General features: G+C 44.8%; 1 protein-coding gene across 8 annotated transcripts in view; it reads left to right on the forward strand.

Annotated features, from left to right (window-relative positions):
- The window catches only part of LOC147423590 (uncharacterized), a 65,000-nt gene extending 38,392 nt beyond the window's left edge, over positions 1 to 26,608 (forward strand). For 5 of the 8 annotated variants that reach the window (XM_086502326.1, XM_086502322.1, XM_086502321.1 and 2 more), the window contains one exon: positions 26,321 to 26,608. The gene's annotated coding sequence lies outside the window, so the exon portion shown is untranslated. The other 3 variants (XM_086502323.1, XM_086502324.1, XM_086502325.1) reach the window with 3 other exon arrangements.
- Positions 26,609 to 27,042: the final 434 nt, after the last annotated feature.

The raw sequence follows: 27,042 nt of genomic DNA on the forward strand, positions 1-27,042 counted from the left end.
TGTGCATTGGAAATCTCCTTTTCGTGCAACGGCTCAGTCGTGCCCTGTGTAGGAGGCTGAAAAGCCTGTGTCAGAGCCTATAAGAACTCCTGCATCCTTGGGTTGTTAGCCAACTGCTGAAACATGTCCATGCAGCAACGCAGTTGAGTTCTAAACAACCTGTCCTCTTCTTGAAGAGTTGAAGGAACTTTCTCCGTGCCATGTGAGGAAGATCCCTCTTCAGGTACTTGGTCTCTCTTCTCTGCCATAACGACAAGCTCTGTGTTGCTTTCACCCACAACAATCCATGCTGCACTATCCCGTCGATGGAACCATATAACCGGCCTGTACAACGTAGAGGGCGGTACTATTTCAATTACCTGTTAACTTTACAGAGAGCACTGAGAAGGGAAGAGAACACAGTTGCGTCCAGCGACTAGAATGCCAATGCGCACACGAGACCGACACCCTATAGGCCCCAAAGACTGGCGCTCCTTTCGGTATTTCTTTATTCAAATTAAGGTAGACGATCCGACCACTTCGCACAAGCTTTCACAAAGCTGTCCAAACCTGGCGAGGGCTGAAAACGTAGGTTTTCGACCTGATTTTGGCAGCATAACGGCGCTAAAACCCGTGTAGGTCAAAAGCACCTGTCTAGGACGGATTCCCTCGCTATCTGGAAGCTTTCTGTCACGAGGACGTGGCAGTTATTAACCATGTCACAAAGATGTGGCAACTGCTAACCTTGGTTGTTGGTTTCTTTCCAATGGGGTTTATTTTATTTGTTTTGAGACCCTCTTTTTGAAGTAGCAAACGGTCGGACATTGTATGGCCAATGTGAACTGTAGTTTCACCCGCAGATGGGAAGTGGTCGGCACTATAATTCGTACAGTAAGATGTCTAGGCTCAGAGCAAGATCATACAGGTCCCCCCGTCGCACTTAGCAAGTTGGTGGATACTAGGAAGTGAACTCAATAAAGGCATAAAGTCAAGGTGGGATCACCAACAGAAAGTATCCGACAGTTGGGCCATATTGCATGTTTGGATGCGGTCCCAATGAGGATAGATGGTCAGAAGACTAGCGGGAGCCCGACGGAAGCATCTCCTAAAAATTAGGGAACTGCTATTTTGGGCCGTGAAATGTGTTCGCGTCATTACCTTCGGTATGACCAAGGGAACATTTTATTACTTTGCTGCAAAGTCAACTGATGCACCAGTTGAGAGATTTTTAAGCAGGAAGCCCAATGCGGGGAAATTGCATGTATGAGTGTCAAGTGGCACTTTTTGGTCAATTTACCAAGTCTGGGAGAACAGAACCCGTAACTGACTTTTGGGAGCAGTTTTGGAGGCTGTTAAATTTGATTTTCAGCCATTTCTCTCCATTTTTGAGCTTCCCATGACTTTGCCTAGGTCCAAGGAGCTCATTTTCAGCATTGGAAGGCATCAGATGCGTGTTTACAGGGCTGTTTTGCTGCGTTTTCAGCAATATGCAGGTTTTGGCAGCCATGGAAATCTTCTCCTTTTTGCATCTATTTGTTCACAGATGCATTATAGGTCAAGCGCAGAAGAGAGGGCGCTCGATTTATGCTGGGGGGATGCTTCATTGAGAGCCTATCAGGTTAAGAGCTATGGAGTGCTTCCTTTCCCTCTTATGTACAGTGCGGTGCCAGGAGTGATGCCCTGCACGCTACGCACTGCCCTCTCTCTCCCCTACGAGCAATATGTTATGCCCCACTAGTGGGCTTTTCATTTGACCAATGTACAGTTATGTGGGTTCATGCGCGATTGCCGAGGCAAGAGCCTCTTGCACAGGTACTCGATTAGCTAGTGGCTAATCCCTCGCAGGTACAGGTGAATTCGGAGAGGTTTCACGCCAGAAATCTCGTCCGATTCAAAGGGCAAGTAGCCCTACAGGTGCGGGAGCTCGAGGTCTTGCTACTGATGCGACCGGCACGCGAAACGGAGCCCAAAACAGGGAATTACAGCCTGCTGTGTATTTTTGCAGGTTTAGGGTTTCGGCCCTAAACGGACCCTAATACCCCCAGGAGGTTCGGGGACGCAAGGGGACCGCTGTACAGGTGGCTGTACAGGTGAACTGGCGCATTTTCGGGGCAGAAAACAGAGAATTCAGCGTGCTGCAGATTCTCGCCAGGTTTTGCAAAGTGTCCGTACGCGTCGGGAAAGTCACCTATTGCATGGGGATACTGACTGTGAAGCGTCCTAGTACAGTTATGCTACCGAAATCGGGCCAGAATAGGTGTTTCTTAGCCTAGATTGTGCGGGGCAGCTTGTGGGAGATCACAGGGTTTATTCCCTTTGATAAAGAATAAAGAAATACCGAAAGGGGCGCTAATTTTGGGGCCTACAGGTTGTCGGTGTCTGCTCGGAGCATTCTAGCTTCCGAGCCGTGTGTGTGATTAAGTGTTAATTCCCATTACAGGTCTCCTTTGCAAAGTGCTCTGTGTGTGTGTCTAAAGTAAAGAATATCGGGTGAAAGCCAACGCCTACCGCCCCACGGGCCGGTTTCACTTTTTGGTGAGCTGTCATAGAATTTCAGTGGGCTATAATTCCCTGTTTTTCACTGCCGGGTGCCCAAAAGCCTGTACACGCATCCCAAGGCTCTCACGAGGCTCCCCCGGTGTTCCCTTGTAGTTTAGGTGCGAAACCCTAAACCTGCAGAAAAACACAGCAGGCTGTAATTCGCTGTTTCGGATCGTTTTTAGCGGAGCGAACACAACTACACGTGTCCCAAGGGCTCCCGCACGCAATGGGACAGTTCCCCTGTGAATTGGACGAGTTTTCACTCGAGAAAACTCTCTAAACTCGCAATCTTTCGTGATGGAACTGTGCGTACCTGTGGGGGATTAGCAATTAGCTAATCCGGTTCCTGTTCAGAAGGCTCTTGCCTTGGCAAACGCGCATAAACCCCCAGACTATACATGTTCATTTGAATAGCCCATCTAGTGGGGCATTACCATATGTGCCAAAGGGGAGAGAGAGATGTACGAGAGCAAGTCATCGTGCTACATGAGACAAAGAAGAAGGCAAGCTTTCCATTAAAGCTGTAGACCTGCACCCACTACTCACACACACACTGTAGCTCACTTATGATAAAAAATCAGCCTCCTCTCTCAAATTGGGCGCCCCCTCTTGCTGATGGAAGTGGAAAACTGCACCAGGAGGCGCCATGTGTCCAGTTTGCCCCTATTGAGTTAATTCTCTAGTTCCCACTGACTTATAAAGTTGTAAGTGACTTTCCGAGTGGCCCAGATTTCATTTGGCGCACACAAGCTTCCATACTCATCAAAATTCAGTGCTAACTGGCCCGACTAGTCCCAGATTGACCGACCCAGACTCCCGCTGTGAGAAACCTATTCGGCCGCAGCCGTTTCACACTGGCCATGCAATGGCCACTTGCACCTTTTCAAGGGTTCCGGGAAAAACAAGTAAAAATAAAATAAATAGAAATATCTAGTACTTATTTACGGAAGGCAACAGGAAAAATACACCTCCTGGTGACAATCTCTCATTTGGGCCCCTTTACCAATGGCCCCGTGTTGAGATAGATCTAAAAGCACATGTCTATATCTTAACCCTTGTTCCCGTTTATTCTCCCACATTAAGTGATCAGTTTAATATGAGAAAATCATTTGGGTTGGTTAGATATTAGTTTTTATGACATCATCAATGTCATCGACATCGTCGGCAAGCCATTGCATCTAGACCATTGTGCCAGATTTGTGCAATCAATAGCATAGACCTCTCTCGCCATAGAGAGTGGGGCCCTTAGAGGAGGGTTTGACAACATTCTGGTGTCGTATTCTTCTCTCTCTCTCAGTCTCAATACCTTCATTCACAGTGTCATTCACTTTGTTTGTGACCATTTGCACTCTCTCACTAAAGAAACGGAAGGCTCTCCCTTCCGTAAGTAAAAGGAACCCTTGAGCACAGTTCGAAGCACTCATCTTGAGCAAAGTTCAACATTCACTTCCACTGCACCTTACATTGGTATCAGAGTTTTGTCAGTGTTTTTGTATCACTCAAAGAAAGAACCACATATATATTTTTTTGCTTGTTGCGGTCACACTTAGCCCAAGTCCACTTGGGCGTGTCGAATTCTGATCGTGTTTTTGAAGAGTGACAGGTAACCCAAGAAAGAAGGGCTTATCCGGCCTCCCCTTGTTCCTCTTTTCACTCATTGAGAGCGGACCGTGCACTTAGTGGCCAGCCTATCGACGTGAGGTCGGAAAAAGCAACCTTGGTGTGAGCGCAAGGCCGCAAAGGGGTGCACCCGCAGGGAAGAGTAGAGCTCGAGTAAGAGAAGATCCTTCTCTAACACAGATTGCAAGCTAAAGAAAGACCTCAAGAACCTCAAGAACTCAAGGACCCAAGAACTTCAAGAACCCAAGTTGCTCGTGGACTTAAGTACCAAGAACTCACCTGAAGCGCAATGGATACTTTGTCTGAAGATGATGAGCCTGGAGGTGGCGAAGAAGAATTTTTCCCACCATCGGGTTTTTCCGACCCTCCCCCCTCCCCATCTACGCCAAGGGTTGCATCAAATCCTATGGAGGCTTTGGTCAAGACGATGATGGACATGATGTTACAACAAGAAGCGCAACGTGCCGCCTTGGAGCGCATGCTCTAAGAAACAAAAGAAGCCTTGGATCGTGAGCGTGAGCAAGCGCGCTTGGCGGCCGAGGAAAGAAAGGCAATCTTGGATCGCGAGCGCGAGGAAAGAAAGGCAGAATTGGATCGCAAGCGCATAGAAAGAAAGGCAAAATTGGATCGCGAGTGCGAAGAGAGACGGTTAGCCTTGGAGCGTGAGCGCGAGCAAGCGCGCTTGGCGGCTGAAGACAGAAGGGTAGCCTTGGAGCGTGAGCAAGCGCGCTTGGCGGCCGAAGACAGATGAGCGGCCTTGGAGTTAGAGCGTGAGGCGCCGAGAGACCAACGTATGCAAGAGTTGGTCCTACAAGTACTCACCTCGAAGCCCGAGCCGGTCAAAGATGTTGGTAGTTCATCAAGTAGCACAAGCAGAGATTCGGACTCCAACAAGCTTGTCACTGAGAAGTTGACGTTCAGTAAGTATGACGGTAAGATGGATGCTACTATTATTCATTCTTGGTTGCATCAATTTAATGCTTATTTTGCGATAACTAAGAAGATAGGAAATAGCAAGGTTTTGACGGCAGCCATCTACCTTGCCGGTGATGCCATTAATTGGTGCCACACTTGGCAAGAGGCACAGTTGACCACGCACCTAGAGGAAGCCGAAGAAGGTGCGCTGGCCGACTTCCAAGACAAGCTCAAGGCGCGGTTTATGCCACCACAACACCTAGCACGATTGAAGGACGATTGGCACATTCTCAAGCAAAATGGTATGCCCGTTATGTCTTTCTCTAATCGTGTTTTGCAGCTTGGCACCCAATTACGCAAATCAAATGATGAGCGCAAGGAGGCATTCGTTTATGGATTGGACGAGTATATCAAGTATGATGTCGAGGTACTCGATTCAATCGATCTCAACAAGGCGGTAGCGATTGCTCTCGCACAGGAGATGAAGCACAATAAGGGAAAGCCTAAGGAGAATCAATCGTCTCAAAGTACCTCTCAGACTTCTCAGAACCCTCAGAACGGTAAGAACGGTAACTCTTCTAACCAATCTTCCTCTAGTCTTTTGGAAAAGAACACTCAGAATGAATCTAAGGGTAAAGCTAATACACCTGCTAAACCTAAGCTCACCCCAGATGAAAAAGCCGCACAAGGAATCATGTCACGTACACATCTAACCCTATGTGTACGTAGACAAGCTACTTCATGACATGGGTTCAGTTCAGTTAGCTTAGGAAGTGTTTGGCACTTTTGTAAGTCTGTTCTCGCAGATCGTGCATGTCGAGACACTTGCATATCCTCCGGTTGCACACAGCATGATCATTAGATTTCTATTAGAACCCATCAGGAGCATTTTTACAGTGCATAGACCTATTTTCCCTATTTTAGCCATTTTTCATTTATTATTTTTAAGTGACTTTTGTTGGGGCAGACCCCAATTCAGCCCTAGCGTTTTTGATTTGCAGATCAGCCCCTAGCGTTTTGCGGATTCATCGCGACAAGATCATCAGAAGCATCGGCGTTTTCAGTTTTCAGCATAGGCACACCGAAGTAGAAGTCCCGAACCACTCAGATCTCACCTTCCCGCAGCAGATCCTCGTTGCACGGTCAGATCCATCGAAGTTTGCAGTTTCAGTCCGTAGATTTCAGCATCTGCGTTTTCAGCTCCTCATTGTCGCCATCGACATTGTCATCGGCATAGAGTCAAAATTCAACAGTTACAAGATTTGCAGATTTCAGCCATTAGCGTTTTTAGATTTCAGCCCGTCTCGTCGTCGTCCTCATCGTCGTCGACATCATCGGCAAGTCCATTGCATTGTAGAGTTTTGTGTAATCAAAAGTAGACCGCTCTCGCCATAGAGAGTGGGGCTTTCGGAGGAGAGTTTGAGAACATTCCTGTGTCGTACTCTTCTCTCCCTATCTCTCAGTCTTAGTACCTTCATTCACAGTGTTTACCACTTTGTTTGTGATCATCTACACTCTCTCACTAAAGGAATGGAAGGCTCTTCCTTCCGTAAGTAAAAGGAAACCTTTAGCACAGTTCGGAGCACTCATCTTGAGCAAAGTTCAACATTCACTTCCGTTGCACATTACAAATCATAGGAGGATACATAACGGCAGTAGAACAAGTGATTTATGCTAATGAAGGTAGATGTTATCACATCAAGGGTCACATTAAGAAGACATGTCCTAAGAATGAATCTAATGAATCTAAAGAACTCACATCCTTTGTTAATGCCATAAATGAGAACACTAGTGTGTCCCAAGTTTCTCATGATCCTCTCGTTGATGAGTCTCAAATGAAGTGTTATGGTCATGTGAATGGTCAACACATGGTGGTTTTGTTTGATTCTGGTAGTATGCATGATGTGATTGGTGTTGGGCTTCGCTCACGGTATGGACTCTCTCATTACACGAGAATGCCTTGATGTGTTATTCACTGTTCGACAAGCGTCCTTCCGCAGAAAATTTGTAGTCTCCTCTTTCAGGATGTGATATGATTCTAGGCATTCGATGGTTTCCTGAGCATAACCCTCTTATTGATTGGACAGCTAATACTCTCACTTTCAATGCCAAAAGTGACTCCCATTATCATTTGTGGGGAGGAAGTTGTTCATTCTTCACCTCTCATTTCTAATGTGCAGGCGAAGCTTGAAAAGGAAAAGGAGGAGGAGACTCTCTCAATCTTTTGTTCTCCAAAGCACGACACACATGTTTTGCATGATACATATGTGATTATTCACAAGGATGATGTTTTGCATGATAAAGATGTGATTGTTCACAAGGATGATGGTTTAGATGATGCTTTTTCTAGTGAAGCTAACCTCATTGCAGATACGATTTAATCACGAAGAACCGATCTTGGCTCTCGAGCCGAGGTTCAAAGAACCCCATCAGGAACTATTGTGTTCGCATGATTAGTTAGCAAGCATTGTTCGAGTATTTCATTCGTGACGGTTTCTTGTATTTTCGTCATTGTCTTTATGTGTTCACTTCCACCGGCATGCCGTATTGTACGATGCACATGATTCACTCATGAATGAGCACGAATGTATGCGGAATTCTCTGAAAATGAACAAAAGTGTGCATTCAAGGAATTCACATTCGATGTCTCTTCCTTGGCATGACATAGTCTTAGAAAGAGCACAAGAAAGATTGTCAATCAAGCATCGGCGTTTCTGTTGTGATTTGCCACAGTTGATTGATTTAGATCAGAAAGTCAAGTTTCGACCCCATTTTTTTGCGTGTGTTTGGTGAATGGCTTGGCACTTAGTCACTTTGTTCATCTACATTGCATGCACAGTCCTTTCGGAAGACCAGTCTTTTTCCAATCACTCTACGTGGAATGGGTACGTTCATGTTTTTGTGTTGGAATCGGTTTCAAGAATTTTCCTCCTCGGAGATTCTTGAAGGTGGACCTACATCCATAGACACAATTGGACTATTGAAGCAGCCACAGATCCCTTTGTGTCGCTTTCGGCCCGGCCCAAAGAAGCAAGCATTTCAGACCTGTATGAAGTTCAAGTATCGCATGACCCACGCATCAGAGTGGGCTGGCAAAGAGTCCATCCCAGGATTCTAGACGCTGTTGGCGCTCTCCCTCGACGCCATACAATTCCATACCAGTACCTCACTTTGAAAAGAAGGGGATGTCACGTGCACATCTAATGTAACAGACTTGGAAACTCTAAGTTAATATTCTACCGCGACACGACTGGAATTCACTTCAAAATAGTTCACAGTTCACAATTGATTCGACACGGCCTGACGGAGTTCCGTGCCTAGAGATATTGGCCCCATAGATTGGCATCCCTTTCGGTATTTCTTTTTGTATTAATCTGTTGCACAAAGTACACTGAGTGGTTGGGTCTCACTCTCAGACTCTGCGTCCAGATGCTCTGAGAAGTGGGAACCCAACTACACTTGAAAAGAGATCACAAGGGATGCCAAAAGCAGAGCCCCAAAAGCTGTAAATCAAAGCTTTCAAAAATAAAGCAAGGCTCTCTCACAAGCTCTCTTGGGGAATTAAAACAACCTCCAAAAAGCTGCCAACGTAGGAAATCTTCAGCCTTTGTGTAGAATAAAGCAGGGGAAATCCGTAAGTTGCCTGCCACGTCATCAGCCTTGCAAATTGCGCCGCATTTTTCGGGCCAGTCCGTAGGTTGCCTGCCACGTCAGCAATGCATAATTTTTCTGCTTTCCCAGGTGTGTGTGTGTACAGGGCAGCCACGTCACCAGTTTGTGACATCTAAGCCTACGTGCATGTGAACAAGCTACTTCAGGTCCAAGGTTCAGGTCAGCTTAGGAAGTGTTCTGGCACCTTTGTGAGCGTGTGTGCAGGCCGTGCATGTCCAGGCACTTAGAGTAGTTGCATATCCTCTGGTTGTAGACAACATGATTATCAACATTACAGTCAGTAGCCATCATGAGCATTTTATGGTGCAAAGAACCCATTTTCCCTATTTTAGCCATTTTTCACTTATTATTAATAAGTGACTTTGTTGGGAAATTGGGTAGGGCAAATTTGCTAAGCTCTATAAAAGAAACCTAGCGCTAGTTTCTGGCAGAAGAGGCAGCAGAAGTCCACCAACTTACAATGCACCTTCTCAACAAGACCGACAGGATCACCTAGCGATTTCTAGCCATAAAGACCTTGGCGTTTTTCACCAGCAGATCAGCCCTGCCGTTAGAAGATCACAGAACCAGCCTGGCGTTTTTGCAAGTTGCAGATCATTCTAGCGGTTTGCAAATTCCCGGCGACAGAATCAGCCCTAGCATCAGCGTTTTCTATTTTCAGCACTTAGACTCCGCAATAGCAGCCCTAAACCTCGCAGATCTCATCTCCCTGCAACAGATCCTTACCGCATGATCAGATCAGCCAGCGTTTTAGTTTCAGTCCGCTATTCGCAGATTTCAGCATCTGCGTTTTCAGCGCATCGTCGTCGCCATCGCCGTCCTCGTGTCAGAATTCAGCAGTTAGTAGATTTTCAGAATTCAGCCCCCTAGCGTTTTCAGAATTCAGCCCGTCTCGTCGTCGTCATCAATGTCTTCGACATCGTCGGCAAGTCCATTGCATCTAGACCATTGTACCAGATTTGTGCAATCAATAGCATAGACTTCTCTCGCCATAGAGAGTGGGGCCCTTGGAGGAGGGTTTGACAACATTCTAGTGTGGTATTCTCTTCTCTCTCTCTCTCTCTCTCAGTCTCAGTACCTTCATTCACAGTGTCATTCACTTTGTTTGAGACCATTTGCACTCTTTTCACTAAAGAAACGGAAGGCTCTCCCTTCCATAAGTAAAAGGAACCCTTGAGCAACAGTTCGGAGCACTCATCTTGAGCAAAGTTCAACATTCACTTCCGCTTCACCTTACATCTCGCTATCCCCTCACCATCCACTCGAGGACTCCATCTTCGACAGTGCTAAGGTGCGTATCTTTCAAAGGCTGGTGCAGCTCCATGCTCCTCTTGGCTCTCACCTAGTTCCAGGGGCACTTTTTACAAGTGAGGTATGGTACTGAACTGTATGGCGTCGAGGGAGATCGCCAACAGCGTCTGGAATCCTAGGAAGGACTCTTCGCCGGCCCACTCTGATGTGTGGGTCGTGCGATACTTGAACTTGATAAAGGTCCGCAATGCTTGCTTCTTTGGGCTGTGCCGATAGCGGCACAAAGTTATCTGTGGCTGCGTCAAAGCTCCAACTTCGGCTATAGTCGTGGATCCACCTTCTTCAAGAATCTCCCAGGAGGAAACGTCCTGAAACCATTTCCAACACAAAAACATGAACATACCCATTCCAATGTAGAGTGACTGGAAAAATACTAGTCTTCTTTAAAGACCGTGCATGCAATGGAGATGGACAAAGACACGGAGTGCCAAACCGTTCATCAAACACACGCAAAAATTGGAATTGAAACTTGGCTTTCAGATCTAAATCTATCAATTGTGGCAAATCACAATGGAAATACGAATGCTTGATGGTCAATCCTTCTTGTGGTCTTTCGGATACTGTGTCATGCCAAGGAAGAGACATGGAATGTGAATTCCTTGAATGCAAATATTTCATCTTTTCATGAGTAATCCGCATACATCTGTGCTCATTCAGGAGTGAATCGTGTTCATCGTACAATATGACATGCCTATGAAAAGGAAACACATAAAGACGGTGACTAAAATACAGGAAACCGTCAGGAATGAAACACTCGAACAATGCATACTGACTAATCATGCGCATACACATACTTGACTCGAGAGCCAAGATCGGTTCTTCGTAATAGATCGAATCTGCAATGAGGTTAGCTTCATTAGAAAAAGCATCAACCAAACCATCATCCTTGTGAACAATCACATCTTTATCCTGCAAATCATCATCATTGTGAAGAATCACATCTTTATCATGCAAAACATATGTGTCGTGCTTGGAAGAAGAAAAAACGGAGAGAGTCTCCTTCTCCTGATTCTTTTCAATCTTCGCCTGCACATTAGAAATGAGAGATGAAGAATGAAAAACTTCCTGCCCATGAATGACAATGGGAGAGTCACTTTTGGCGTTGAAAGTGAATATTGGCTGCCCAATCAGTGAGAGGGTTATGCTCACGAAATGATCGAATGCCTAAAAGCATATCACATCTTGAAAGAGGTGATACTACAAATTTTCTGCGGAAGGACACTTGTTGAACCATGAATAACACATCAAGGCACTTTCGTGTAATGAGAGAGTCCATACTGGGAGCGAAGCCCGACACCTCGAAAGGAGATGCTTGCTAATCTCCAAGCGGGCTCTTTCGACAAGAGAGTCATTAATCACATCATGCATACTGCTTCGATCAAACAATATGACAATACGCCGACCCTTCACATGACCATAACACTTAATGAGAGACTCATCAATGAGAGGATCATGAGAAACTTGGGTGACACTCGTGTTCTCATTTATGGCATTAACAGAGGATGTGGGTTCTGTGGGTTCTTTAGATTTGTTAGATTCAATCTTAGGACATGTTCTTTTTATGTGACCCTTGATGTGACAATGATAACATCGACCTTCCTTAGAATAATGCTTTGTTCTTCTGACGTGATTTATCCTCCTAAAATTCCTTGTGTTGTTTTTTCATTTGGAGTGAGCTTAGGTTTAGCCCTTAGATTCATTGTGTGAGTTCTTTTCTGAGAGACTAGAGGAAGATTGGTTAGAAGAGTTACCATTCTTACCGTTCTTTCCGTTCTGCGGGTTCTGAGGAGTTTGAGAGGTACTTTGTCACAAACGGGAGTGCATAACAATATAGAATACATTCGGATAAATAGGATTTATCACTTAATACTGAAGCCAAAGGATATATAGAGAGAAATAAATAGAGAGATAAGAGAGTGAGAAGATCGACACAGTACTGGGGACCAAAAGATGGGCTGGTCCCCCCCCCCCCCCCCCCCCCCCTTAAAGAGAATTCTTTAGTAGGGAGAATCTTTTTACAAGCACAAGAACTGGAGAAAACCCCTTCGTTCTAAATCTCTGACTCGATGGTCATTCCTTCCCTTACCGGGAACTAATCACTTCCCCTTTCCGGGAACTTAGGAGAGAACTCCTTCTCATCTTATCACTTCCCTTACCGGGAACTCATCACTTTCCCTCGCGGGAACTCGTTACCTTCCCTTGCGGGAAACTCATATCTTTCCCTTATGGGAACTTTTGTCTTTCCCTTACGGGAACTCATGTCTTTCCCCTTCGGGAACTTAGGAGACAAGCTCCTTACTTATGATTCTTGCAGCACTAAAACACAAGATTCTTATCATAATCAAAGCTGAAAATCATTACCTTTCAAACTCATTCATCCGTTCACTTCCCTTGCTGGGAACTATGTCATCAGATCACTTCCCTTTCGGGGAGATCACTTCCCTTGCCGGGAATTCAATCATTCACTTCCCTTACCGGGAACTCAGGTGATAACTCCTTATCACCAATTTACTTCCCTTGCCAGGAGTCTATCACTTCCCTTTGCTGGGAACTCGGTGATACACTTCCCTTACCGGGAACTCGAGCATCAGTCCTGCATCATTAAAACACAAGGACTTCATCGCAGACAATGCTGAAATTCATTACCTGTCACCTCTTGGAGGTGGAGAAGGTTTTTCTGTCGCGATAGATCTCTTCTGGGACACTTTCTTCGCAATAAAAGCTTGCTGAATTTTCAGGACAGCAGGGTACAAGTGTGAGAATTCCTTCGGCAGCCGAGTGCCGGCGTCAAGAGTGCTCTGCATGAGAGAGGGCAGCGTGGGATTCTTCTTTTGCGGGTTCTGGCCTGCAGAAAGTATGAGCGCTGGCTGGCTGGTTTCTGCTCTTCTCCTGCAAGTTCTACCTCCCCAGAGATGAGAGCGCTGGCTGTTTTATAAGCCCTGCAGGTCGGCCAGAATAGGGAGGGTCGACTGCTTTTTTACCAGAATAGTGGGTGCTGGCCTTTCTTGCAGATTTAGGAGGCGCTGGCCTTTTTTGCTTTTAAGAGAACGTCCTGCAGCAATTTTAGTACTTGGCTGCCCACTTATTAAGTGGGCGGCCGGTCACTTAATAAACTTATTAAAAGTTAGTCTGTTCACTTAAAATTGACTGGCCGGTGTGAATCTGTTTAAACTCAGTTTAAACCTTATAAACTTATTCCAATGCTTGCACTTATTCCTTCCAGGCGTCCCCGGACATATTCCCAAGCATTCTCTCGCGGAAAAACATCCGCTTCTCGTCTTGCTTTTTACCAAAGCTCTTTGAACCCATCTTTATTCTTGTGCTTGCGTCTTTACGCGTATTCCTCTTTCCAGTTCGGATTTCCTCTCAACTATGGATATCCCCTTTCCGATGCACCCGTCACCCACCTTGTGACGCATCAGGAATACCCATCACCTAGTCCTTTCCTACCGAACTTACGGTACAATCTCCTTCACGATGCTCTATGTCACCCATCCTATGACGCATCAGAGATGTCCGTTCCCGGATGGTCGGATACTTCTTCCCGATGCTCCCTGTCACCCATCCGATGTGACGCATCAGAAGTACCCGTTCTTGGTGGCCTTTCAGATATTCCCATTCACAGTGCTCCCGTCATTACTCTGAATGACGCACTAGGAATACTCTGTACTCGGATGTCTCCAGTTACAAAAACCCTCTCACTTAAAATTCCAATAATTCATTTAGAATTATTTTTTTGTCAGATAAAGCCAATTTAGCAACATACTTTGAGAAGTCTTGTTCTCCTTCGGCTTTCCCTTATTGTGCTTCATCTCCTAGGAGGACGTCACACTCTTCCAAAGACATGATGTAAAAGTCCTCGTGCCCTAAATACCTTGACAATGCAAACGAAGTTTGCCAGTGATAGACGTAATGGCTACATCCCGTCCAGACGCGGCTAGAACTACATTTGCCAGTGGCCCCATCCCGTTGGATGTAATCTCAAGCCGTGCCGCCAATTCAGGTGAAATGAAGTTGGTCTTGACTTCTCCATCGAAAAAGATAAGGGCTTCCTAATCTTTCACTTTGTCCCATGCTCGGCAAAGTTCTGTACTTTCATGTATCTGGCTTGGGTCGGTTCCTATGCAATTCGGTACAAGTCCTTGCTTTCATCTTGCCTTTTCTTCCACGTTCCTACGTTGCTCTAGAACTCTTTGGCTTGTCTTTAGTTTGTCCTCGTTGTGCATTTTTTGGGCACTTTGTGGAGATGTGCCCTTGTTCTTCGCAACCAAAACACTTCCCCTCTTTGAGATAGTTACCCCTCTCTCTAAGAGTCAATCGGGGTCGTGTATCTTTCTTTTCCTGGGGCTTCGATTTCTTTCTATTTTCATTGTGCGAGGTCTGTCTGGTCTTCTGAGTCAAAACTCCATCAGTGGGGTAGGTCAAATTCTCCGAATGTATCAAGAATCCATGTTTCGCATGACCCATTAGTTGTTGAATAGACTCAGACTTTTGTTCAAGGCAGTAATCTCTAATCTCTGTAGGGAGTGTGTTGCAAAACCGCTCAATCTGTTCTTTAAAGGTGACCTTCTTAACGAAGAGGTCGGTAGAAAAGAATCCCAAAACCTCTCGCAATATGCGTCCAAAGCATCACCCTTAGCTCTCCTGATCTTGGAGTGCTTTTAGTAATGCCCTCCAGAGAAGGCTATGTCAAACTGTTGAATGAAGGCCAAATCCCTTGGAGCATCTCGAAATCTAGAAAAGAATTCAAATTTTATTGATTGTCTACCCTCTTTAAATTCTTTTTTCTTCGTGCTCTTATCTTCGAGGAAATCGTATTGGCCGACTCTGTAAAACTGCTTCTTCTTCGCATAAAACATGTGATCGTCGGAGTCCAACGAACTCTCAGAGGATGGCTCCTCTGTAGAACTATCAAAACTGGTCGAAATCTGATCTTCTTTGCCTTTTTCTTGTTCTTTCTAAAGCTTTGCTTCGCTTCTTGCCCTTTTTGTCCTCCTCACTCGAGTCGGAAGAGAAAGAGCTTGTTCTGCTTTCTTGCGGATGCAAAAGAAGATTGACGGCCCAAGTAACCGAGGTAGTCAGTCCCTTCTTGCGCTTCTTCAATTGCTCCTTCGATGGCTTCTTCGTGTCGAGAAGCTGACTAATTTGGGTCTGGACCACATCATGGAGTTCTTGTTCAGTGAACATTGTTGGAAAAGGAGGTTTCTTGATTGACGGTTTGATTGGTGGTTCGGTGGCTTTCTGCCAGTGGGTATGCACTTCAGCCATCGACTGTTGGGTCAAAATTTTGCAAATTGGGGATCTTTGGCAAACTGAAGCATCGGCTTTGTGCACTTGTCAACTTGCTATCGACGTTGTATCTCCATGAGTTCATACTGTGTAGGCCGAGGTGGCCCGTACTCATCTTCTGCTAAGTCGCCTGTGTTGCCTCCTTCCGTCTCAGCGGTTGGAGAAGAGGTCACTTACTTCTTTTCGAAATCCATAGGCGTCACGAGAAAAGGAATCGGATTTCCCAATAGAAGAGAAATTGGCCTCCCTCTGATACCACTGTAACAAACTTGGACACCCCAAGTCTAGATTGTGTCGCGACACAATAGAGATTGGCCCCAAAGACTAGCGCCCCTTTCGATATTTCTTTTATATTAATCTGTGAGCAAAGTACAACTTCCCGCGTGTTCTCGCTCTCAGACTCTGCTTCGAGATGCCCTGAGAAGTGAGCCCCTTTGGGTCACTTATGAAGATTACAAGGGATGCTAAAAGTAGAGCCCCAAAAGCATGAAACTCAAAAGCAATTCAATCCCAAAAGCAACTGGTCTTCCAAAAGCTGTCAAAAGCACCAGTGCCAATTGCGGAAATTCGTATAGCGAGGCCACATCAGCAGTAAAACGCGGAAGTCCGTACATTCTACCACGTCAGCATTGTTAGCACAAAAACCAAAAATCCTTGTTAGCACAAAAACCAAAAATCCGTACTGTCTGTCATGTGGTACTCCTTCATATCGGGCCAATCACGAATGGTGGCGGGGTCCGACGATGTGTCCCAAAAAGTGTATCTCTGGCAAGAAGAACTCGCTCTTTTTCGCGTTTACAACCAATTTATGTTTTTGCAATGCCTGGAAAACCTTTAACAGGTGGTGTCTGTGCTCTGCCTTACTCTTGGAGAAGATGATGGTCGTCAAAGAAAGTGCTCACAAATGCTCTGTACTCTCTGAAAATCCTATCCATCATGCGGTTGAATGTAGCCAGAGCATTCATAAGGCCAAATGGCATCACCAAATGTTTGTACAAATCAAAAGTCGTCCTGAAAGCTGTCTTGCAGATGTCTCCAGGAGCCATTCGAATCTAATGATATTTACTCTTCATATCAATTCTGTTGAAACAAGTGGACCCTTGAAGTCCGTCGAGTAGGAAATCCATTCGTGATGGTGATTTTATTGTGAGCTCTATAGTCAATGCACATTCTCCAAGATCCATCTTTCTTTAGTACCAACGATACCGACGAACAAAAAGGTGAAGTGCTAGGTTGGAAGAGACTCTTTTTAAAAAGTTCTTTTACCTGGTTCATTATTTCTTCATTTTGGTCTTGACTAACTCGGTAAGGTTGCCGGTTCAATGGTGTACTATCGGGAATCAAATCAATCGTGTGATCTTCAGGAGTTGAAGGAGCTAACTCACCTGGTAGGCCTTCAGAGAAACTGTCAGTCTACGCATATAGAAATTCTTGTCGTTCCTTTTCAAGATCAAACATATTTGACCTTTGTTCATCATTCAGTTCTTTCAAGAAGATCAAGTAAACAAAAAGACTGGATTTCATAAATTTAAAAACGGTCGAAGCCGATACAAGTGGGACGGACTCGCACTTCAATTTTACATTGAGTACAATCTTTGGGCCCTTCTCATTCTTCAAGATGTCTTTCCTTGCCTTATAATAAACCACGACGCTGTTCTTATGGAACCAAGGGTTTCCTACAAGGACGCCACACCCTTCCAAAGGTATGATGTAAAAGTCCTCATACCCTATATACCCCTGACAATGCAAACGAAGTTTGCCAATGACAAGTGTAATGGCAACATCGCGCCCGGGTGCCGCTAGAACAGCCTCGGCTTGTGGCCTCATTTCCTCGGGCGTAATTCCAAGTAGAGCCGCCAATTTTGGAGAAATAAAGTTTGCCTTGGCTCCTCCATCAAAGAAGAATAGGGCTTCTTGGTCTCGCAGTTTGCCCCATGCTTTGCAAAGTTCTGTACTTTCATCCATTTGATCAGGGTCGGTTCCCACACAGTCTGGTACCAGTCGTGCTTTCGTCTTTCCTTTTCTTCCGCGCTCTTCGGTTGCTCTGGAACTCTCTAGTTTTTCTTCTGGTTGCCCCCTCGGTGTCTTATGTGGGCACCCTGCTGACACATGTCCATGTTCTCCACATTCAAAACATTATTTGATACTCAAATCGTTGTTCCTCTGTCAATTGGGGATGTGTATCTTTCTTTTTCTGAAGCTTCTCTCTTCTTCTGTTACCATTATTCGAATTTTGTCCGGTCCTTGTAGTCAAAAGTTGATCAATGGGATACGTAAGAGTACCCTTGCATAGCAAACCCTTGCTTAGCATGTCTCATCAGTTGTTGTATGGAGTCAGACTTGTGCAATAAGCAGTAGTCGCATATCTCTTTGGGTAGACCACAACAAAATCGCTCGATTTGCTGCGTAAAGGTGATCAAGAGGCCGGTAGAAATGTATCCCATAATCTTTGGCAGTAGATATCGAAAGTGTTTTCCTCCGAGTTACGACCGGTTGATATTGTGCTAATTCTTTTTATCTTTTGTGATGCGTATGCCCTATCAACTACCTCATTTTTGTGCTAATTTTTTCAATTTAATGCTTAGTGCTAGGCTTCATTATGGCTGAGTCTGCCCTTGATCTCCGGAGTCATGACAGAAACTCAGTACGCTGAACTTTGTATTGATGTATGCTCATGTGCGTGTGCGTGTGGTGTGTGCTGTCATATGTTAGTACCTAGTTCTACACCCACTATTGGGCACTGACGACGTTAGTGTGGTATTTAGTCAATACTATGCATGATGGAGCTGATGGTTATATTGTCTTGTGGGTGACTACCATGGGTACCTTGCACTTTCCTTCAAGGGTGAATCTGGGCTTCTCTTGGATTCATCTAGGTATATGTCTTCCTTGGTCATCCGAAGATGATTCCAAGCAGTAATCACATCACGTTCATACTCCCGAGTGAGCCAAAAGGAAGTGAAGAGCCGCTTGAATTGCAGCCACTTTGTCGGTGCTTCCTTTCGTAGCAGAAGAGTGGATCACCATGTTTGCGCATTCCCCTTCAAATAAGTTGCTACCCTCGCACGAGACCGTGGAGTGCTTTGAATAGCGCTCTCTAGAATAAGCTATGTTGAAATGTTGAATAAAGGCGAGGGCCTTATGAGTGTCTCGAAAGCGTGAAAAGTATCGAACTTTAATGCTTGTCCATCCTCCTTGAAATCTTTGGCCTTCTTGCTCTTGTGCTCGAGGAAGTCATATTGATTGGCTATGTAGAAGTGCTTCCTCTTAGAGTAAAACATCTGCTCATTGGAGTCCGAGCTCTCAGAAGAAGATGAGTCCTTAGAATTGTCTGAAGATTGCCGAGATCTTTGGTGGGATCTGCTCTTCTTAGCCTTCTTCTTGTTCTTGCCGGTCTTTGACTCTTTCTTCGTTTAACTTTTCTGCTCTTTCTGTCCTTCTTACTAGAATCAGAGGATGAAGAATTGTCGGAACTATCAGAAGAGGATGAACAAGAAACACCCTCAACGAGGTATAGCTTATGGTGCTACAGCATGGATGCCTCATAATGCTCTGGCTTGAATGTTTAATTATGTACCTTTGGACTTCCTCTGTGGGGCTCTTCGAACATGGCGAGCCACATGCCTTCATGCACGTTGTCGCTCAGTTGTTGTGGACTCTCACCAACGAGGCTAAGGCCATGTTCGTGATGGAACTCCATTGCAACAAAACTTTGCTTGGCGTGGGTATTTAATTTTGGGGGCATGCCAACGACTTGCTTCACCGCAAAGTCACAGAATGAGCTCAAGAGAATGAGCCACGTACTTGCCGGCGTAATGCTCTTCTTTCCCATGACAGTGGAATGTACTCAGCCCTAAACCTTGTCTTCTGTGCTGCTCACCGAATAGACCTCAAGGTCTTGTTGTTCACCAAATAGACAGAGTCAAAATCTTGCTCTTCATCAAATACACATGCAACTTTGTGTAATGGCTTTGTGTAATGACTGTTCTGTGCACCTCAGCGCCTACTATATCAGGTAGCATGCTTCTCAACAGCCATGATGCTTTCGTACATAGGAATCGCCTTCTTCTTCGAGCTTGTACAAAGTCTCTCTCTCTCTCTCTCTCTCTCTCTCTCTCTCTCTCTCTCTCTCTCTCTCTCTCTCTCTCTCTCGTGGCACTGGTGGCATGATAGTCGGGCCACGTTCCCTCTCATCTTCATTATTGTCCCTCAAACCCCTCAATATTCCCCACATTTAAAATTTCTAAGGTTTGCAAGTGCTAAAAAGCACAAGCATTCCTACTCTGGTTTTAACCACAAAAAGTGTACCACCTTATGGTTTGAGAAGGCACACACAAAAACGGAAGGTAAGGAGCGGCTTTTTTCAAACCCGAGTATGCGATACTATGGCGGCCCTTTCTAGATTCAAGATAAGGCCAATGATGTATCATTCAATTGAAGTTACTAGATACTTGAAAGATTCACAATGCATTTCATGTGAGTCTATTGAGACCTTTCAAAGGTGAAGTGCGCGTTGACACAGAACCCGAAGTGGAAGAGACAACAGAGATCCCGAACAGGTCCGGGCTCACAAGGAAAGGAAAGGGAGAGGTAAGTTGACACGTTGGTATTTAGTCAAGTTCAGGAAATATCCGGCTTTGGATGGCGAGTGGATGGAGGAGGAGGACCTGGCAGATACTCCTTAGATTTTGCAGATTTACCTTGGAGCTTTTGGTTTAGCACCGACTATTTCAAGAGTTACCGACGAATGAGCCGATTGAATCTGGTGCAGTGCGGATTGCACAAGAGGGGAGTTACTACGTTCCTTTGTCACAAGTTACCTGGATGGAATAAAGTCACCGATATCTTTTTGAGATTTCAAGATATTGAGGAGTTGACAAAATTCTATTGAATGACGCTATGTAAAGCAGTACTTTAAAATGAGAATTCCTAAAATGAATCTGTTACATGTGCTCTCTCATGTGTATGTCTTGAGTGCATGTTTGAAAGATGAAACGACTATAGCATTTCTGTCTTGTTCACGTGGTGATGTGGATATTGATAGTAACGAGATTTATACAATCAACACATCTGTCAGAGATCAACGCAATATCGGTGTGATTGCTAAATAAGTTACAATGATTACGATTCTCATCTAAGATCTCAACGGGGATATGTGGTCTAGTACGTCGGTACTTAGAGTTAGTGTTTGTCGAACTAGTTTTTGTCCTATATTTGTTTTGCATGTGTGATCAAGGGTGATTACATTTTTTTGAAGCGGGGGGTATGTCATGAAGGGATGACGTGGCAGGGCCTAAAGGACGGAAGGAGAGGCCAAAGTCCTAGCAAATATGCAAAAGATGTTTAACCAACTTACAGAGTTCTGTCGAGTGGCCCAGAAGGGGTTATGTTTAAAAACCTAACCCAAAAGGCGTCCCAACTTATTGTACTCTCAATTGAAGGGCCTAAAACCTTAAAAATAAAGTAGAATCTAAACTTTGCACAACGAACTGATGGTGTGGCAAGTTGTACAGACGATCATGATTTGCGCCGCAAATCGAGCCGACATGTTGACGTGGCATCCTGTACGGACAGCCCAAGAAGGCGCTAGCTTTTGGTTACCAGATGATTTTAGACTTTTGGGCCTTTATAAGAGTTGCCAGGGCCGCTTGTCTAGCAGATTTGCTTGGGAGCACTACGGAGAGAGCGGACCCTCGGACATTGTACTCGTTGAAGCATAATAATAGATAAAGAAATACCAAGAAGGGGCGCCAGTCTTTGGGGCCAGTTCTTCTGGACGCAGAACTCTGCCATGCCGTGCCGTCTCTCTCTCTCTCTCTCTCTCTCTCTCTCTCTCTCTCTCTCTCTCTCTCTCTCTCTCTCAGTTTTGTCAGTTGTTTTAGTTTCTCTCGTGTGTGTTGCAATAGATCTTGGGCTTGGGATGTCCAAGTCTATTACACCACCACAATTGTTGCCTCACATTTAGCTATGGAGACTGACTTTCCATCTTTGCCATCCTCAACAGCGTCTCTTCCCCTTCAACCTTTACCCAGTGATGCTCCAACACCACCAGCATCTGCCATCTACCCCAATCCAACCGCCTCCTCATCCACTTCACCTCTGTTGTGCATAGTTACCCGGAACAGGAAATCGGAACAGGGAACGACAAATGCATGAAATGCCATTTCTTGTTTCGGATACTCACGTTTGAAACACGGAACGGGAAATTGGGATGGGAACGGGGACCTGAAAATGGCCATTCCTTGTAACTATGCTTTTGTGTCCCCCACCACCTCCTCATGATCCTCGATCCTTCATAGCTAGTGCTTTAGGAGCTTGGTAGCTCTCTCGAGCCGAGCATAATCTGATGTCACAGGTCCTTGATTGGTTGGGTGTAAATTTTGTGACGTGTGCAAAAGGCGCACTCTCTACTAGGTAACAGGCAGAGTCCCATGGTCTCCTCCTCCCTATCTTTTGCTTGCACGAAGACTTGAACAGAGGCTTCCATCATGGATTTTGCTCGTTGCTATATTCTGCACGGTATCCAGACTTGGGCATGTTGCATTCCATTATGCATTCTTATTGACAGCCTTGCACAGAGTATGAGGGGCCATACATTGTCTACATACAGAGGACAATTGATGCTTACGGCTGGTTCTATTTGTGGGACATACCACCCCGGTCCCTCGCACTAAGCGAGTATGGTCCGAGTCGGTAGTAGTTAGCACACTACGATGCTCTTCAAACTATGGCTCTTAGTTTAAAGCTTCTTGCTCCTTTGCTCCAGAACAGCGTGTCTGACCTCTACCACGTGATGAGGATGCTCTTCCATTAGCTCTTGTTCCACATCTTCGGCTAGGAATCAAGGCCTCAACATTGACACAATTGATGTATGTCTGCGAGGTTTCACGTTCCTCATTGTTTATCACATGGATTTGCATATTGCTACTTGGAATGTCAAGGGATTGCATCATTCTAGCATTGGTAGTCCAACATAGAATTTGCTTTGCAAAGATTTGCGCTCTCGTGTAGATTGAGATGGTGATATACTTCTTGTGTAGGAGCACAAGCTATGTATGGACAACTACATTAGATATGGCAAGTTTTTACATGGGAATTTTCATACATTTTGGGAAACTACGATAGGCCAACAATATTCTAGAAGTGGTGCATGCATTTCATGCATTTCTGTGGGACCCCGTTGGTTGCATTGTGATTGTGACCATGGTACATTGGTACATGGTAAGAGTGATGTGGATTACTCTAGAGATTGATGACTCCTTGGTAGGTGTGATGTCCATCTATGCCTCCGCTTTCGTTTAGGAGAGAGCTTCGTTTTGGCAGTAGGTGAATATATTGCCTACTTGAATGTGGATTGTTGGAGGTGTTTTCAACTATTGTATTTCCTCTGAGGATTGGTGCGTAGTTCAGCGGCCTTCTCTGCTATTTGTTGCACCATGTAAGAGATGCTTGGGACAGATTTCTTTTTGTGGTTTCTGCTATAGATGTCTAGCATATCCTATCCTCGACTCCCACTCCGCAATCATTGCAGTTTAGCCGTGTCCCTTACTGGAGGGACTAAATAGATTTTATAGTGGCACATGGTTATTATCTCATGGTGGGACAATTACGGTTTGGTTTGCTACAGTGCTCTTTGATCATGCTTCAATTTCTTTGCAATTTAAGATTTGAGACTTTCTCTATGCCTAGACAAGGATCACGCATTCTTGACTTGGTGTTACAGGATGTTCTGTTGTCGGGATGTTTGGTCACTTTGGATCCAACGACCCATTTGGAACATTGTCACAAAAATACGGAAGCGTAAACCGACTTTTTAATTGCACTTCAAATACTCAAGAGAATTTGAGAGAGAGAGAGAGAGAGAGAGAGAGAGAGAGAGAGAGAGAGAGAGAGAGCTTGACACTTCATTGGGGACTAGAAGATGGGCTGGTCCCCCCACATAAAGAGAATATCTTTTCTTTATTACTAAGGGAGAATCTTTACAAGCACAGGAACGGGGCAAAAGCCCGCCCTCTATTCTTTCTTTTCTGCTTATGACTGAGAGAGCGAGAAAACTACTCTCTGAGTTCTGAGAGAATTTTCCCTCTGCTATGAGATTTTGGGAAGCTCTCAGAAGCGAGAGTCTTATCTTCCACAAAACTCAACAGAAGCTCTTGAAAATGAGAGACTACCTTCCGCTAACTGTGTCCCTTTATGCATAATCATTCCTGCAAAATAAAAACAAGGGAGAAACACGCAAAATGCACTCACGCATGCTTGCTGTAATTTTTTGCACATAACCTGAAAATGTTACCTGAGCACATTCTAATGCCGAAATAGAGATCTTTTTCGCGATGGAATCGCACTAAACTTTGTGTATGCGTAGTGTAGGTAGAGAAGAACTAGATTCTATGAGTGCTTTGCTGAAATTCACCCAGGCGTGAAAGAAAGAGAGTTTCCTTCTTACTTTTTCGCGATGAATCTTCCCCCACAGCAGCCTATGATCAAGAGAGACCTTGTTCTAGGTGATGGGAGCTCGAAGACTCCACATACACCACAAGGGCTGATTCTCTAGCTTCAATGGAGAGCTCCGGTGCGTAGAGCACGCTCACTTTTGGTGAGTAGGTGCAATGCCAACCAGTGAAGAGGGGGAGGGGTTGCTCCTAAATAGCCAGCAAGAAGAGGGGGCGCTAGAGAATGAGGGAGGGTGAGAATGAGACTGAGAGAGTCAGTTTGCATTGGTAAGTGTGCCAAGTGGCACACACACTTAAAAACTTAAAAAACATTCAACTTTCACATTTTAAAAGTCCCTAAGCTATTAATAAAATGTGCAAATTAAGTGACAACTGCACACACAGATGCTACTAGTGAAATGTTAGCTGCTCCCCGGCACAATGTCGTACCAACAATGCTCTGGCATTACCTGTTCGCACTTGTCCAGCCATTTGGTCCAGCACAAAGCATTTAAAATAATTTAATTGACTTATCTTAAGGTCGTAAAATTAATTCAGGCCTTAGGGTTACTGTTCTAAGGACCCCATCTCATTCCTGTGCTCGCACTGATGCGCGTATTTTTTTGAGCCTGAAATCTGAGGCTACTATTTATCCCTTTATTGAAACCTAATTTCCTAATCACTAGGGCTTCAAGGTATTTTTTGCTAGGGTCTCCCTGAGGTGCTCTGGCCCAAGTTTGGGCGCACTTGAAGCCCTAGAACTACTAGTTCTATTCCGATGTGCACACAACTAAATAGATAACTATTTTCTCGTAAATAAATTAATTATTTACAAAGTCTGACATTGTTACAAACATGCATCACTACGTCTGCTCAGGCTTGTCGACAGACATCTGCAGAGAGGCGACGAGCTCTGTTCCACAAAGAGCGAGAGTTACATGATCATTTGGGATGCACCTGCTGGTAACTCCAGGAGTTTGTAGGAGATGAGGTTTGACACCAGAGAGACTGTTAGTCACATCCTTAATCCCAATTTGCCTATCATGCTTCGGTATCGACATGAATATCCAAGGCAAAAATAGGATGAATAAGGATTTATTTGTACATTTCAGGGAGCATCCCAAGGGGACTTATATTAGGGCCTTCCGAGATTTTGCAAACAAGCTACACACAGATCTTGATGAGGTCCGTGACATAGCTTCTGTCACAAGACGGGCACCACGTGCCAATAGAAAAGAACAAACTGACAAACTTTTAGCACTTCAATAATAACTGAACTGAAAAAGAGAGAGACGACACTAGAGACGGCATGCGACACAGAGTGGCAGAATTCTACCCCAGAGAGTATTGGCCCCAAATTTTGGCGCCCCTTTCGATATATCTTTATATTGCTTCAACACAGTACAAGCCGGTACTCCAGACTTTGCACCTTCTCCAGGAAGCATCCCAGAGAATTGAGCCCTAACCTCATATGTAAAGGCCCTTGGCCTAAAAAGCAATTACAGTAAAAAACCTTCAAACTCAAAAGCATCTGGTCCAAAAGCAAAGCCAAAAAGCTGCCAGGGTAAATCACAGAAATCCGTACAGCCTGCCACGTCAGCAGTCAACGCAAAACGCGGAAATCCGTATAGCATGCCACGTCATCGGCCAGTGTGATTTTTGGAAATCTGCCACGTCATCAGCCAGCTTCGCAATTTTCGGAAATCTGTTGCTTCTGCTTCTGCTTCTTCTAGGGTTTAGGCCCCTCGGTCGGTAGCTCCGTTCTTCAGTAGGTCGACACGTTAGCAGTTTGTTACGGCTTTATATTATTTTGAGCATTTGTTTACTGCAGATAGCTGACTGATGATATTTTGCATGGCAGAGAGGAGGTTTGGTCACATGTTCAGCATGTGGTTATAGAGGTTGTGTCATACTTGCTGGCCCCTTTCACTTCGTGGGAGATGCGTAATGTAGTGGTTGGTCTTGATGGTGCATCTTGTCTCGGAGAGGATGGGTTGACTCAGCGTTTTTTTCTTGCAGTTTTGTGATGTATTAGTTCCCTTATGCTTTCTGGCTTACAACACATTTTTGACACAAGGGAGATGCCTGCCACACTGTGTGTTCGGAAAGGTGGAGATGTATCATCCCTCCGACAGTGGAGTTTGATCACTCTCAAGTCTTTTGTGTATAAGATCTTTGCTCGCCTGACTATTATGCGTTTGAAGCCATTCATGGCCGATCTCATCGTACGTGGATTGTTTCGTGGGGCTGAGCCACAAAGCTTTTCATGTGCCTCTCCTTTGTGTGCGTCCAGGGATAGTGCGGGAGCTTGGCGCCCGACCATCTGATTCATCCTCCTCTGGATACATCTCATTTGTCACCCTTTATGTGCTGCTTGTGGCAGATTTGGAGGGATTTGTGCCTTGTTTTGATTCAACACCCACCTTACGTAGAGGAAGTAGCGAGGCAGCCACTTGTTTGGAATGGAGGAAACGTCTGTACTTTGTTTAAAGAGGATAAGTCTGGAGTTTTAAAGTTAAAGGGTGCCAGGTTTTACAGATCTTTAAAAACTTTTTTGACAGCTTAAAGATAGTTCAAATTGCAGTAAGGATTCAGAATTGCCTGGAATCAGCTCTGCACACACGTATACAGCTTGGAGCCCTCTCCTGGCACTAATGAACAAGACAGGTTCAGAGATTGGGCTTTCCCCAACTCGACACTCAATTGGTGGACTTATAGAGCTATGTACTTTTACCAATTGTTTGTAGCAGACATTTATTCAAGACAGAGTCACAGATGTAATTAATTTTGAAAATCACAGAAAGGCGACGTCTCTTGGTGGTCTAATGTATTTAGCTCAATTTGGTGTGCCCAGTGCTCTTTTAAGTTCAAATTCTTCTTGGATTTTCCTACAGCTAGACATTTGTTTTGTTATTCTAATTTTGTCTGTGAATGGTGGAAGTGGGCAAGGCTGTGGTAGACTTCTTCTTGGGAAATTAAGATGAACAGAGTTAATGTTACCTTCACTTTCTTGAATCAGGCAATGCAGTTGTGTCTTAAATCATGTTGCTACTGGTTTTCTGCCGGAATTTTCAGATTTTTTTGGGCTAATTTTGGCAAATTTATGGCATTTTTCGATCCGGGGCAAACTTTTCTTTGGTTTTTATGGCTCATTTGGAGCTTCAGAAAATCAATAACGGTTGACAATATAGGTAACACGGCAAAGCTCTTCCCATCTAGATCATTATAAGAGCCAAAGTTTGAAAAAAATGAAAATGAATAGGAACCATAAAACAAAGGAGAC

Source organism: Adiantum capillus-veneris, chromosome 26, assembly GCF_014529385.1.
Source record: "Adiantum capillus-veneris isolate H3 chromosome 26, ASM1452938v2, whole genome shotgun sequence".
NCBI classification, from domain to species: Eukaryota; Viridiplantae; Streptophyta; class Polypodiopsida; order Polypodiales; family Pteridaceae; genus Adiantum; species Adiantum capillus-veneris.